Raw genomic sequence first — 12,689 nt, 5'->3', positions numbered from 1 at the left:
ACATTCTTAGCTGTAAATAATGTAAGCCTCACCTGAAAACAAAACCCTAACCGTGCAGCCCAGGGAACAATCTATACAGATGCTGCTGCTAGGAGTTTCCGCAGAGCAGCTGTCACCCTAGCATCTCCCCTGACCAACAGTTATACCGAACCTCCACACTGCAGCAATCACCCTTCACTGAGGCAGGGTGTCGGAAAACATAGCCTGAGTGGGAACTCTAGTTGTAGTTGTTGCCACAGTGGTGGCTACTCTACCTTGTATGTGAGCTCACGCAGCAGGCGGATTGCACAAACGGTCAATAATGGTGGCAATAGTGCAATTGTCATGTGATGCCGGTGCCTGTGAGCATGGTGTAGCAAATGAATAAAGAGTCCAAGTCAAACAGTCTTTGCAAAACTAGAGGCACACAGTTTTACTATCTCTGGCAGGTTGATCAATATAACATTCACAGAACAGTTTTATCAGACAGTAGAAACTTCAACAGTCCTTGGTAGACTCATATAACAACCGATCTTCATACCTTAACTCTCTCTTCGCCTTTCCTTGCAGTAGATGAAGCGTCCAGTCTAAGTTATCTGGTTGTCGCACTGGGTGATCATTTGTGGAGGAATTTTCGGGGGGCTTGCCGGAGGGCACACGGACTTGTGACTAAACAGGATTGCGGATCACTTGCAATAACAAGGCTAGGTTTCCTATCGGTTGGGCGGGGTCTGCCCTGACTCGGATACCTTCTGGTAGAGGGGAAAAAGAGTTACTAATGAGATCCGCTTTGCCTGCATGGTCAGGGTCAGCCAGGACAGGAGACCCACAAATTGCTTGTATGTTTTAAACACCAGCTGTACTGATGCAGGGGTTATCATATCTATCTATTTCATTTCCCTATCTATCTATCTATCTATCTATCTATCTATCTATCTATCTATCTATCTATCTATCTCATATCTATCTATCTCATATCTATCTATCTATCTATCTATCTCATATCTCTCTATCTATCTATTTCATTTCTCTATCTATCTCAAATCTATCTATCTATCTATCTATCTCATCAATCTATCTATCTATCTATCTATCTATCTCATATCTATCTATCTCATCAATCTATCTATCTATCTCATATCGCTCTATCTATTTACCTTTCTATCTGTCTCCTATCTATCTCATATCTCTCTATCTATCTATTTCATTTCTCTATCTATCTCAAATCTATCTATCTATCTATCTATCTCATCAATCTATCTATCTATCTATCTCATATCTATCTCATCAATCTATCTATCTATCTCATATCGCTCTATCTATTTACCTTTCTATCTGTCTCCTATCTATCTCATATCTCTCTATCTATCTATTTCATTTCTCTATCTATCTCAAATCTATCTATCCTGCATGTCCACGAGTGGAAACCAATTGTGGTTTCCACTCATGGCTAAAAAAAAAATCGCAGCATGCAATCTCTATCTATCTATCTATCTATCTATCTATCTATCTATCTATCTATCTATCTATCTATCTATCTATCTATCTATCTCATATCTATCTATTTCATTTCTCTATCTATCTATCTCCTATCTTTATCAATCTATCTATCTCATATCTCTGTATATCTATCTATCTATCTATCTATCTAAGTATCTATCTATCTATCTATCTCATATCTATCTATTTACCTTTCTATCTATCTCATATCTATCTATCTATTTCATTTCTCTATCTATCTCAAATCTATCTATCTATCTATCTCATATCTATCTATCTATCTATCTATCCTTCTCAATGTCCACGGATGGATTTTCACTGCATGCTCCGTATTCTGCAGCAATAAGCCTCCATAGCATGATATGTTAAAACAATCCTGCATGTCCACGAGTGGAAACCAATTGTGGTTTCCGCTCATGGCTAAAAAAATCGCAGCATGCTCAGTTTTGCTGCAGTTCCCGCTCGGAGGGCTTCCATTGAAGTTGATTGTGGATGGGCCATGGGAAAGCAGGAGTTTAAAAAAAACCTCTACTGTACATTTGCACCAGCGCACCGGCCGATACATCCACACACATCCGCAGAGCAGAAAAAAGAAAGCTGTGGGCTGTGTCGGATTCCGCTGCGGGCTCCCGCAGACATGAGGCCTAGGCAATATTTATAATCAATATTTGTATGCCAGCTTTCTGACATGCTTTTTATTCTATTTCCAGCTTAAAACGTGACAACTTTATTAAATCATTATGATTTGGTGTATCTTCAAATATGTCTAGAGATGTAGACATTTAAAAAGTAGAGCAAGTATAATCTGATAATCCATGGTTTTAATGTAGACAATGACTTTAAAAAACTACGGTATGACTTATACCTACGGTGTGATCTAAGAACGTTATAAAACTTTAGAGGATACAATTAAGAATTATACTCTACGGCTTCGTATCTGTATATTGTCTGAGAAAGTTGCAAATTTTGGAGCATTCCATTTAAGAATTTTTAACTTTCTACTCCTCTTTTGAAATGTGATGATCGAAAGGGTGGACTTTAACGGGAGGACGTGGCCAACCACCGCACAACAGAACTCCAAAGTATTAAGCCAGAAAATGGTGCAAAACTAAGTGCAAATCCAGATTTCATTTTCTGATGTAAAGACAACCCAAGTTGCACCAAATATATTAAGTGGCATTTAGCCACTTAATAAATGTAACAATAGCTGGCCAGGAAGAATTAAGTCCCTAGAAGAATTAAGGCAAAAGGTGGTCACACCAAATATTGATGTGATTTAGATTTTTTTGCAAATAAGGGAGATGGAATAAAACCTCTACAGTGCCACCTATTGAAAGGCAGCATTCCTTCAAGCCAAAGTCAGACTTTTTATACAAGCCTTGTTACAATGACCGGGAATTAATAGCAAAGCCAGACTCCATGTACATACAGCTGTTTCAGGGTTTTTGCCAATCATTAGTGTACAGTAGGCAAATCTGTAAATCTGCAAATCACTGATGATGGGCAAAAACCCTGAAACAGCTATCTGTACATGAAGTCTGGCTTTGCTTTTAATTCCCGGTCATTGTAACAAGGCTTGTATAAAAAGTCTGACTTTGGCTTGAAGGAATGCTGCCTTCCAATAGGTGGCACTGTGGAGGAGTTATTCCATCTCCCTTATTTGCATATTACCCAGAGGAGCGTGCATGGCCATTTGAGTCTCCTTACTTAGTTTATAGTATATAGTTGCTCTCCCTAAGGAGAAAAGATAGCGTTTTAGATTTTTTGCGTTTGTTCATTCACATTTCAACTTGTTCATTGACCAATTTAAGCTATTAAAGCTTCTATTTTCAAAAACATTCTCACTTTGCAGCATTTTTTCACATCTGCCTAAAACCGTTGCACGGTGCTGTACATAAAATAAGATGTTATCTGCCCACTTTCGTAAGTCGTACTATGGGTAAGGACAACTCTTCTGATTGCCTCATTAGGGAACTGGGGAAAATATATAGTATCGGGAAGCTCCGGGTCATTGCAATGGCGCATACCTGTTTGGATATACTCCACAGACTTGTCATCTCACATGTCAGTTTGTAACTTTATTTGGATCACAGGATACAACTGTTAAATCTCAGTATGAACTCGTTTCAAGGCACTGTGGCCGCATTCTCAAGCAGCAGAGATGACAGCAGTCAGGTTGATTCTCTTCCAGTATGCAGTTTAGATCTCTGCAGCTGCTGGTCATACTCCCCTATTTGATGGGCATGATGGAAGCTGAACGGACCCCATATATATATATTCAGTTTTATAATGAAAATCAGTGGATGAATATATAAAAAACTAAATTAGAAATAAAAAAGTAATAATGGCAAAATAAAGAAAAAAATAAAAAGTACGTGTGACTTAGTTTTCTTTTTCAATTTGCCAATAAAGCCGAATTGCAATGATTTAAAACCATTGAACTGCAGAAGTTAAAAGGAAACTCTCTTGATTTTCTTCTAATTAGCCGACACCAATGGACTAATCTAATCATCAGCTACACAGGTGATGAAACAATTAGATAAAAACGACTACCATAGGCTTTACAAATTAGGAATCGCTTTTACTAAACTGAGATAATTAATCAGTTGTGCTGCTACTATGTTTCTTTTAAATACAAGTTGTGTCAACATAAATAAGTCCAGAAATAGTCCAAATGGAAATCCTCTAAAAAATGTCAATTCTTAAACTATTGGTCATTTTTGAAAAACAGTCCAGAATCCCCCATACAGTATAGTAACTGTAATTCTTGTAGTTTTCTCCGTGTCGCGTTTGTACAAACAGATTAGACTTGTTTTCTGGTTTGTTCCCAAATAGCCTGGGAACTAAAAATTAGCTGGTGTTCCGGCCCATCCCTTTAATAACCAATACACTCCTCCCTATCCCCAACACCTGTTGTTAAAAATACATCACACAATGGCCTTCAGCTCAGACGCCAGCAGATGTGAAGATGCCCAGAGGTCTCTCGGATGTTTGTGCTCCTGGGTCACGTGGGGGCACTAGGAAAAAGAGGGAAAATTATTCTGGAATTTCAAAGGTCACCTCTGGACAAAAATAGTGAAAATTGTCCACATGTCAAGAAAAACAAAGATGCAAATTGTTAAAGAAACCGGGTAATCCTGTTTGCTTTTGTATATACATATATAATATAAGCATGGATATATATTATGTTATGGCTATGATATTAATATTAGAATGCATAGTATTTTTTATATATTGCATACAATGTTATAATATTAATTTTAAAAAAAACTCAAAGTGCTTTTTAAAAAAAAATAAAAAAATAATTAAATGTAATTGAACTTCTGAGCCCGGAGTCCAATTTAAACTTTTGGAGTATTTACAAACAAGTCTTCAGCTACAAAGTATTTTCTTCTGTTCCACCAATGCACCAGACAGTGTCTCTAGGGAGTGAAGTGCTTATTACATAGCAGCCTTCAGATGGGAAAAGAGATCCCAGCTCACAGCCTGAGCTCAGCAATATGTTTTTTTCAGAATGATAAGGCTACTTTTAGTGACACTAAGCTGTCAGAAAAATATTTACCTCTTTGTCTTAAATCGTGCAATGAAGAAACATATTCGGCATGTGCAAGGGATATTAATTAGAGTCGTATTCTTCGCTTTTTTATATTAAAAAAATGCATTTACATAAGATCTCCCATACAATAATTTGACAAAAAATGTCTTGAAATCCTTTGAGGAGCTTGAGGAAAAGTTTTTTTTTTCCTCTTTCTAAAACCTACTTATCAAAAAATATCATTTCTCCAAACCAATAGAACTAATTGAACACCTCAGAGACACAAAAAAACAACAAAAATTTTAAAAGCAGTTTGTGACAAATCAGCAGGAAAAAAATGTAAAAATATTATTATTAATAATAAACTTTTTACAAAAAAAATCTCTTGATTATGATTGTATCTGGTTGCTAAATGTCTATATTACAGGTTGTATTATGGGCTAAAAGAATACATGTAAAGAATCTAATTATCTATACTCATCCGAGTTTTAACATATTCTCTTTGCACTTCCAAAACTAGTTTTGAAAATATGGTCCGCTCTTACAGATCTCAGATTTGATTCGCTTCAAACTGGATGTCTATCAGCATTTTCTAATAAACATGTATTAAAAAATATATATTTAAATATCATATAAATAAATATTCTGTATAAAAATCCACCTAAACTTAGCTGGGATTTTCAGATGGACCTTTTTATAAATAGTAAGTTTTCTATTATTGGTAAAAAAAAAAAAAAAAAGAACACAAAAGATTGAAGAAAAATCCAAGAAAAGGGTTGGAAATTCTATGCAGACAGACTATTGTTATTTCAGGGGGAACACAGTAAAATACTGGGGGTACGTTTTACATACAAATAACTTGAAGGCCGGACGGGAACATTTTTGTTAGAAAACATTTTTCTTAGTCTACAAACTCCATCTAACAGATCTCATCTCCTTCATAAATCAGTCATTGATTATGTAAGCTTGCAACTCGTTTTGCTTCTGATTCTTAGTGGGGGGTTCACTCTTTTAAAAATACATTAACAAATGAGGTTTCATTAATATAATAAATAATGACATTTTCCAAAAAATACAAATACTAGTTTTTAACCTATTCAGTGTATTCGTAGTTGTTGATTGATCTTCGTAAACTCATTCCCACAGGCGTTCTGCAGTATTCTACAGCAGTTCCAGTGGGCTCATACACAGACGTTCCTTTGGGATCAAGCGTTTCAACATTCAGTGACCCAGTTTGGCAGTGAATGTGCGCCACTGTATATCGCACCGTGTTCTACCCTAGAAGTAATGCCTGTATGAGAACATACTTCCATCTGCCCGCTGATGGGACAGACTATTATTTCAATGGAGACACAAATCTCAGTGTGCCTCCAAAATTCTCTGTGGGCCATATCAGAAATCCATATCTCACAGGTCCGTGTTATGGCCACAATCATTAGACTTAAAATATTAATTTAAATTGCTTAAATTGCTTGAAACGTTTGATAAAAGATTTTATAATAAAGCATTTTAGATAAACATATAATAATGCACAAATGAAGAAAAAATAAACTTTTGCAACATCTCCAACCTGATTTCTGATATCTTTGCTGGCACCACATGGCTTGTAGTTTCAGGTCTAAATCTAAGAGTTCGCTATTCTTCAACACCTGAAATGACGCTCCAAGGATCTGGTATTTCAGTGCCATTATTCTACCCAACATGGATGTAGATATTAATATTTATTTGAATCCTTGTGACCCGATAGAACAAGGCTAAACCACAAGGCAGGAAGAGTTGTCACAAGAATCTAGACGTATCTAGCTCTGTTAATGCATGTAGCCCTAAGGTTCTTTTCTAGATATCTCCTGATACTTCTCCTTTCACAACGAACATCTTCTGACTCGTGTCAGCCCTTGAAGTTACATATTATTCTTATTTCCTCATGATAACACTTCTTGCTTCACTGGCTTAGCTTTGTCATATGAAACACTTTGATTCATAGACACATTCCATATCCAAATGGGTTATCTGTGAATCATCCCTTAGATGAAACCCTAGTGACAAGTCATCGTCTCAAAAAACTCCTCCAAAAGAGGCTGCCTTTTGTTGGATCTTTGAAGCTCTTTTGTATTAAGGGCTCATTTATATTTAGTTTTTATTGATTTTTACTTCACAGCTTTCAACCTGTTGCAAAACTACAACTATCAGCATAGTTTAGAAGCATGGATATATCCCTGTCAATGGTCTAAGCTGGCAGTCACGGTGTAATGATGTGGGCCAAATTTGCATGACACATATTAGGTCCCATGGAGCATTTATGACTACTACAGCATACCTGAGTATTATTGATTGCTTTTATGGCCTAGGTCTGCCTATTTTCTAATGGCTTCTTCCAATGGAATTATGTGCCATGTCCCCAAGCACAAATCATCTCTAGCCGGTATACGACAATGAGCTCAATGTATTCCAATGCCAGTATAATTCCCAGGTCTCAGCACCCTAGGGACTTAAATCACAGTTCAAATCTCTAGAAAATATGCAAAGCGTAGTCAATATAAAAAAAAAAATAGAGCGGCATAGCTGCCATGTCTCCATATGTTTAGTGTTTGCACTGAAGACTAATCCACTGGTGACCCAGACATCGAGGAAGTTAGCCCCGGTGGTGACACGGCAAGTACAAAGATCACAAAAGTTCTCTCAACTTCATTCTATCTATAATATAAATCTGTGTCTTTGTTATTTCTCCCTGGCTTGGCATATCTTAGACTTATTTAGAATATCAACACCATCAATCATGTGCCGAGCGGCCCCCTAACAGCTGGATGAACCTCAGTTGTCATCTGCCTGGTTATTTGTCATTTTCACGTGTCCATTTGCCATGTAAGTCTTCAGCCTTAGAACAATTTTCTTTCGCTCTCAGAAAATGCTCCTTCTGAATAAGGAAACAAATGATTTATACATGACCGAGTCTGAAAGATGGGGGTCAAAAACTAAAGTCTTAAACAAATATGTGAGAGGTTGAGGAAAGTCTGCCTTGACTGGCGAAATTACCTCTGTGCAGTGCAAGAACACAGTCACACAGTCATTACTAGTCATCTTCTATTGGCTTTGTGAGGGATTATTATAAGCGTTCTACCCTAAAAGGTTAAAAATTACACAAATACAAAATTTATAGTTTTCTTAAGATTTCTCTGAAATTCATCAAGTTTCTGTGGATTTGGCCAGGGATTGTGTCAGCACCAGGAAAACCCAGGCTGATGCCAAGGACCACTGGAGTTCATAAAAATCTGGGCAAACATGCTCTGCGTCTTGTCTTGGCCTTTGTCTGCCATTACCCACCAGTCTAAGAATTCTGTTATTGGGATCTCCATGCATCATCAGCCATGAAGTCCCTTTGCCACATTAAAATAACTATAGCAGCTACAGATTTAGTAGTAGTAGATAATTAACAAGGTGTTGTGCAGCAGAGGGCACTCTGTCAGGATGAGGAATGGGCCGGGGGAGCCTCAATCGGGTCCTTATCTTTGTCATTCTCGACATTCAGACACCATGTCAGCTGATGAAAGTAATGGTCAGGCCACCAGCATGGGGGACCTAGGGGAGATGCCTGATCTTGTTCATTCTGGCCATAGGTCCAGAAAATTCTTGACTACACAACACAGCATATGGCTTCTTTGGAGTGGAGAAATTATCGGTATTGGATCCATAGTACATAAGGCAATACAACAGCTTCATCGGCAAAAGAACGGTTGGCAGAACTGACAGTAGATGTTAGTACAGGTGGTTTCGTAGATTTATAAGCAGTCAGACTTGAAGCCTCTACTCTCTACTATTCCGCCTTGAATCTTCTGGTTACGAACTCTGGTTCTCTTTGGCTCTCCCCAGCAGCAAAGCTTGTAGTTCTCTGCAGTCTTCTACACTGAGGGGTAGAGCTCGGTTTAGCATGTCCGTTCGCTGTCCTCTCCACTTATTGACTGTGCCACCAGAACATGGCTCCAGCTGCCCTCCTTTCCGGTTCTGCCGAGCCACCTGCAGTCACATAACCCTTAAAGAGATATGTAAATTAAAGATGTTGTCACCGCTCTACTGGCATTGTAGGCCACCTGGATGCCTTGCAATATTGGAGATGTGGACTTAACACTGACAGACCCAAATGGTGGACTTGTATTTACTACAGTCTTGTTTAAGATACAAGGCTTCACACAACCCTCATATAATGGCTTTCAGGATCACCCTTCTAAAAACATTAAATACAGGAACAGACCAAAAATTACAGAATGTGGGGTGAGAATGGAACAGAGATTAACCTAATAGCAAAATCTCGGTGAGCCTAGATGAAGTCGAGGGGAATTAAAATACTACATAGTGATGGAGTTGACCAATTCACAGAAAAGAACCTGCTAAAATACACCTAGAACTAGAGATGAGCGAGCGTACTTGGTTCGAGGGTTTTTGCACTCGAGCATCGCTTTTTCCGAGTAACTGACTACTTGGACGAAAAGATTCGGAGGGGGGGCCGGGGGGCGGGGGGCGGCGTGGTGGAGCGGGGGGTAGCAGTGGGGAACAGGGGGGAGCTCTCTCTCTCTTTCCCCCCCCCCCTACTCCCCTCTGCAACCCCCCTGCTCAAACCGAGTACGCTCGCTCATCTCTACCTAGAACCATTAATGGCAGATACATACTGGGGCTAGATCAAAGTTTGTGGGGGCCTCTGGGAGCCATTACCACCCGATTTCTAAAAATGTACTGCCATACAATGACATAATACCTCAATGCAGTGCCCAATTAAGAATGCTATACATTTCAGCTTTTCACAGATTGCTTCCTGGGCTTTTGGACTCTGTGGCACACTTATGCAAATGGTAGGAATGGAATGGCAGAGAAGAATTGTATCTTTTGTCCCTATTTTAATATGATGTTAGGAGGCATTTGAACCTCTGTGGTCTGATGGGCTGTCCAAATATATGAATGACCATGAGATGAAGCAGCAAGGTCAGGCAATGAAAGTAAATACTTTTGTAATACAGGAATATACATTTGCTTGTCCCTAATACACGTATCCTCTGTGTGTTCAGTGCTGAAATTCTACTCAAGTGCAGTTAACAGTGGGAGTATTGGTATAATATCACAACTAGTCGATGTTTTCTAAACCTAAGCTGCAGGAAATGAATATGCCTTTTCTGCAAATGGCTTTTATAATAGCCCAGAATCTACAGAAAATGGAAGTGAATCAATGCAAAGTTCTGAATTCCCATTACACAGAGAATTATTGAAGATTATTTATACATTATTCCGGTTATATATCCTCTTTAAAATGCTAAAAACAATCATCATAAGGATAAAAAGCATTTCAGATTTTGTCAAGTATCCTTTCAAAACACTTTTCAAGAAAGTTAAAGAAAAAATGTGCTGCAAGTCTTTCAGACTATGACAATATTACTGCCCACTATAGTGAAGACATGGGCCCTTTCACAATTGGTGCTTCCATGTATGCAAATTAGATCCGTGACCCCTAAGTGCTGCATTAAATCAAGGGACAAGATTTCTGTGAATCAATTTCAGTGTGAATCCATGTTAAAATTGGAAAATCCAACAGTTTGAGGAGGTCCAGTCATTGGTTTTCTCAGTCAACGTTGTGGATATTATACCAAAAATGGTGTGATTGAGGAAAAGCAAACAAAAACATCACAGAAAAAATCATTGCAAAATTTTTTACACATTTAAAGGGGTTGTCCAAGTTGTAGGCTTCAAATAAAACACTTTTCCTATACAGTGAAACATCCAGAGACAAGGGATCGTGTGGACATAAACAACTAGTCGAAGAAAAGGGTCAGAGGAGGATGTCAAGAATTGTTCCGATGAACAGCTGGTGCAAAGTCAAGCAAATTGGAGCTGAATACAATGGTGGTACTGCAACCAACAGGGGAAAATTACCTAAACTCGGCATTTCTAACGTCAGGCTTAGTATAATTTTTCCCATTGAGTGTTTCGCTTAATACATGAAGAGGCTCGTGTTTCTTCACCTTTGGACACAGTTCTGGCAGCTCTGTGTGCCTTAACTGAAATGTATATCTGGTCCCAATCAGGAGTAAATTTCTGGCATAATTTATGCCAGTTTCTAGTGTAAATTATACATGAATTTGTTGGTCTGTGGCAGACACGCCCCCTTCCAAAAGCTCCACCCTCTTTCCAAGAAAGTGGTAAGGCCGATGTAGGAGGCTGAAAAGTTTTAAAATTTTTCCTCAAGCAGCCCATTCATCAGATTTTGCAACTTTTCTATACCATAAAACTTTCATAAAGCCTTTTTAAATGTCCTCCTTTCTTCCCTAGCACAGATGAGCCCTAACAGTAGAATACCAGTGCCAGCGCCATTGTTGTCTAAGAGAAACAGAAAGGTGAGACTCCAGTGGGCAAAGCAGCACAAAAATTGGGTAACTCAGCAGCAGAAAAGCAATCCTGGTCAGGTGAATTCACAATTCTGTTGTCGAATGATTTCAAAGCCTAGTAGAATCTATGCCACATTGAATTTCTGCCAACCTGAAAGTCAAAGGAGAGGTCCTTCAGTATACATATATACTTGTGAATCTTTCCCACTGTAGAATTATGAACTCCAGATTGAAGGGCGGCAACAACTGTTTCTGTAAAATTATTGCTGATATCTGCGCTCCTTGGCGTTGAGTTAATAAACACCTGAATGCTCCAGACCAGCAAACTGTCAAAACTTCTGCTTACTCAATTAATCAAGGTTTATTTGATTAGCAGTACCTCATTGCTACTTACTTTGCTAATTCCTATGGAAGCAGTGAAGGTATACTTAATTTTTACACGCTGATTCTGCATTTTGACCTATTTTTGTTAGATAAATAATGAAACAGTGTCATTTGTCATGTGCTGTTATCCATCTGAGGTTGCATTCACCTAATTTTAAGATCTTCTAAGGACCAGATTTTTTATTATGTCGTGATACGTAAAACCATAGCCTTCAAAGAGGGTGTACTTAGTTTTTCTCATGATAGAATATAAATATAGAATCTTTGCCACCCTGCATTGTGTCCTATATGCTTCTCTCAGTGTAAATGTATCACACCGCATCATGAATTGAAGTAAGAAAAACAAGACTGTCACAGACCAATGCACCGTAGTTGACTGGCATGACAGCCCAAGGCAATTGTGACCAATAATTGTAGCACTTCTTCCCTGAGCCACAAGAGTCAGGTACAAACTTGAGGAATATATTGCCTCCCGCTGACAAAGGAATAGAACCAATTTAGCTGTGTTCCCTTTTGCAGCTGTACTGGAAGGAGCTGGTTATGTGCAGACATTATAGTGTAGAGTAAAACGCATAGAGATTGCCTTAGTTTTAAAGAAAATGATTTTGCAAATGATGAAATACAGAAAAGAAAGTTATCATGGGATTAACCATTCAGTTTCAGCTCCCATGTGGAGAAAAAAGACAAGGGGGATTTTAGTTTATGCAAGATCTATAGCACTGTCAATTTAAATGTGAAGCAGGGCTAAAAGTGCACTCGCCCCCAAATTTTCACCTTTTGTGGTCCCTACAGATTGGAGGATTCAAGTGTGTCTTCTGGAGACCAGTGCTGCGGCATGCCTATATACGCGGGTCCTAAGCAGGGGATGTTGTGTCACACCCAGGAACCTGTATAAAGGCCCATTTAGACACAATGATTATCGCTCA

Source organism: Eleutherodactylus coqui, chromosome 12 (genome assembly GCF_035609145.1).
Source record: "Eleutherodactylus coqui strain aEleCoq1 chromosome 12, aEleCoq1.hap1, whole genome shotgun sequence".
NCBI lineage: Eukaryota > Metazoa > Chordata > Amphibia > Anura > Eleutherodactylidae > Eleutherodactylus > Eleutherodactylus coqui.
Note: the sequence above shows the minus strand (reverse complement) of the source record.